Raw genomic sequence first — 4,340 nt, forward strand, 5'->3', positions numbered from 1 at the left:
AGGAGTATAGGAAACTGATACAGGACTTTGTGATATGGTGCAACTCAAACTACCTGCGTCTCAATATCACCAAGACCAAGGAGATGGTGGTGGACTTTAGGAGATCTAGGCCACATATGGAGCCAGTTATCATTAATGGAGAATATGTGGAGCAGGTTAAGACCTACAAATATCTGGGAGTACAGTTAGACGAGAAGCTAGACTGGACTGCCAACACAGATGCCTTGTGCAGGAAGGCACAGAGTCGACTGTACTTCCTTAGAAGGTTGGCGTCATTCAATGTCTGTAGTGAGATGCTGAAGATGTTCTATAGGTCAGTTGTGGAGAGCGCCCTCTTCTTTGTGGTGGCGTGTTGGGGAGGAAGCATTAAGAAGAGGGACGCCTCACGTCTTAATAAGCTGGTAAGGAAGGCGGGCTCTGTCGTGGGCAAAGTACTGGAGAGTTTAACATCGGTAGCTGAGCGAAGGGCGCTGAGTAGGCTACGGTCAATTATGGAAAACTCTGAACATCCTCTACATAGCACCATCCAGAGACAGAGAAGCAGTTTCAGCGACAGGTTACTATCGATGCAATGCTCCTCAGACAGGATGAAGAGGTCAATACTCCCCAATGCCATTAGGCTTTACAATTCAACCGCCAGGACTTAAGAACCTTTTAAAAGCTATTATTAATGCTTTTTGAGATAGTGATTTAGATGCATATCATATTTTTTTTACTGAGTTAAGTATTGTATGTAATTAGTTTTGCTACAACAAGTGTATGGGACATTGGAAAAAAAGTTGAATTTCCCCATGGGGATGAATAAAGTATCTATCTATCTATCTATCTATCTATCTATCTATCTATCTATCTATCTATCTATCTATCTATCTATCTATAAGGGTAGTTATAGCCGATGTTTGGTAGTAGGGACGAAGTCCCATTGCTAAACAAATGTTCTTCATGGCGTGCGTCTCAAGCAGCCTCTGACAACCAAGTCCAGCTCCTGGCCTTCACGTGTAGCATAGTTTTTATGGCCGGCGGATCTGTTCTCACTGACAGGAGAGGGTGCAAAGGCGGACCACTGGTGCCTTAAACCAGTAGTTCCGGGCAGATGCGGCTCGTTAACCACAGATCTTAGCTCATCGAGGAGAGGAAAAACTAATTTTTCAAACTTCCGCTGCCTTGCGTCTATACCGGCTCACGGGAAAACTTTGGGAGTAAACCCCAAGGGTATATCCGGAGTCGAAGTGCCGACTGCTGTACCCAGCACCGGCACAGCAACTCCTGCGATGCTGCTGGCATCAAACTGTATCGACATTCGTCGTTCCTTTGGACCTGTCATCAGCATGGAGAGGAAGTCCCACTGCATGGGCAACAGACGTATCTCCATACTAACTCTGCCCTGGCTTGCACCCTGCAGAAGCAACTCCCAGTGACTACCAGAGGCGCAGTACCCATGGTCGACCACAACCGACGGAGACCACTCACTCACTCACTCACTCACACACACACACACACACTCTCTCTCTCTCACACACACTCACACACACACACACACACACACACACACACACACACACACACACACACACACACACACACACACACACACACACACACACACACACTTGGAACGAATGAATTGTTCTGGGGCAGCTGGTGTGGAAACGATAGGCCAAATAGTTTTTATACATTTAGTTTCCGTAAGGGAAGAGACAAACTGGACACACTGTAGGCTGTGGTAGAGCAATTGATCGGACGGAAAATCCAGGCAATTTGGACTATGTTTGCATGCCAACTTGGCTGAACACAGGAGTAATTTTATTTATAGACGACAAGGAGCACCATATGAGGTTATTCTTACCCTCGGGCATTAGGCTCTATAATGAGTCAACCTACATCAAGGGAGCCGACTATTTGTGATAGCTTGGTTTTTTTAAATTCTTTTTCATTTCTCTTCTATTATTCGTATATTTGGATATCTGTGCATTTGTAAGGCTGCTGTGACACAGTAATTTTGCTGGAATCAAAAATGTACTTAAGCTATTCGTGCTACTGCAGCAATGGATAACACAGAAAAAAATGAATCGTATACCTGTTAAGCCAAAACAGCGGGGGAGGGGGAGCGAGGAGAGGTAAGTAACAGTCCCGATGATTGTACTCATCAGCAGACGTTCAAACAACATGAAGGAATCGGAGATTTTGCTATCGAAGAGCATATGTAAATCAGAAAAGATGTTCCTTAGGCAGTTGCTGGCACGACGTGGCTCTAGGCCTCATCACAGTTTTCGTTGAACTGTGTATCACAAACCTAACATGCAGTGGTGAGAGTGATTTCCTGTGATATCAAGACAGAATTATGCAGGGTCAAAGGTGTGCCAGTCAATTGGCATTAAAGACAAATACTCCAAACACATTTACATCAAAATAAAAGAATATAGCTGCAGTTGGAGCAATATACAGCATAATTACAAAAATATATCAACGAAATGCCGAAAATCCAGCTGTATTGAAGCTTCAATGCAATTGCTCTTTTACAAATTTGTCAAATGCAGATATTTTTGCTGAAAATTTTATCAGCAAGTATTCCTTCGCGCCTAACTGACGAAGGTTAATAGCAGGTCAGAAGATAAATATCTTGTGTCGAGTGACAACGCTCCCAATATCCTAAAACCATCTCAATTCCTCTTGACGTCAAACACAAGTTTGATGCAGTAAATTTCTGCTACTTATATGAATGGAGCCACTAACAAAAGAAGATTGATTTTTTAAACAAATAATAGTATTGAATCAGATAACCTGATTATGTAGCTATACATTGTACATTGAAAGAAAGATAGCACGCGGCCGACAGAATGGAAGGCAAAATATATTGGAACGTGGAGATCGACTGTTGACATAAGTTGGACTGGACTTCACATCTCATGAGCTTGGTTCGGTGCTCCTGAAGAAGAAAATCACAATGGTTAATACCGTGAGGCGGAACAAGCCTGTGCTGCCACCTGCTCTGATTGCAACAAGGGAGAGAAACGACCTGTCTTCTAAGTTTGCTTTCACCCATGACACCACAGTTGTCTCGATTATGCAAAATAAGAAAAAGAATGTTATCCTTATGAGCACATTACATAAGGTTGCAGAGGTCAGCGCTCAGGAGGACAGAAAACCAGCCATCATACTTGAATACAATGCCAACAAAGGAGCAGTGGACAACCTTGACAAAGTAACAGGCACATACAGATGCACGAGAAGGTCAGCTCGCTGGCTTCTCGCCACATTCCATAACATCATTGACATATCGACCTACAATGCCTTTGTCATATGGAGTGAGCTGACCCCTACCTGGGGGGCCCTTGTGACTCATTTTATGCAAGACAACACCACCTTCCCTGCACAACAGCCTCGTCAGCACTGGTAAGGGCAGTGCAGCGATCTGAACCTGGCCCTGATCAACAACAAGCCCCACAATTACAAGTAGGGTAGACAAAGGTGGTGTAGTAGATGTGGTGTACTCGGATCTTCAGAAGGCCTTTGACAAGGTGCCGCACATGAGGCTGCTTAGCCTGTTAACAGCCCATGGAACTAAAAGGAAGTTGAAGTCATGGTGGCGGGGGGGAGGGGGGGGGGAGCATCGGCTGATCGGCAGAAAACAGATTAGTGAGAATAAGGGGATCCTATTCTGTCTGGCTGCCGATTACCAGTGGAATTCCACAAGGCTGGTATTGGGACCGCTGCTTTTTACAATGTATGTCAATGATGTAGAATAAGGGATTAATGGACTGTGGCGAAATTTGCCGATGATACAAAGATAGGTGGAGAAGCGGGTAGTTTTGAGGAAACAGAGAGACTTAGAGAGTTTTGCGAGCGTGCAAAAGAAGTGGCAAATGAAATACAATGTTGGAAAGTGCATGATCATGCACTTTGGCGGAAAAAAAGTAAACGGGCAGACTATTATTTAGATGAGGAAAGAAATGGGAACGCAGAAATTCAAACGGGCTTGGGAGTCTTTATGCAGGATACACTAAAGTTTCAGTTGAGTCGGAGGTGAAGCAGGCGAATGCAATGATGACATTGCTTTACAGGGGAATAGAACAGAACCTGGGATGTCATGTTCAGGCTCAGTAGGGCAGTCTTGAGACCACACTTGGATTATTCTGTGCAATTTTATGTCTCCTTCTTTTAGAAAGGATATACCGATATTGAAGAGGGTTCAGAGAATAATCACGCAGCTGATTCTAGGAATGAAAGGGTTACCTTATGAGGAACGTCTGGCAGCTATTGGGCTGTATTCCCTCGAGGTCAGAAAAATGAGAAGGGATTTCATAGAAACATTCCGAATGTTAAAAGGCTTGAACACATTA

This window comes from Hemitrygon akajei, chromosome 16, assembly GCF_048418815.1.
Source record: "Hemitrygon akajei chromosome 16, sHemAka1.3, whole genome shotgun sequence".
NCBI lineage: Eukaryota > Metazoa > Chordata > Chondrichthyes > Myliobatiformes > Dasyatidae > Hemitrygon > Hemitrygon akajei.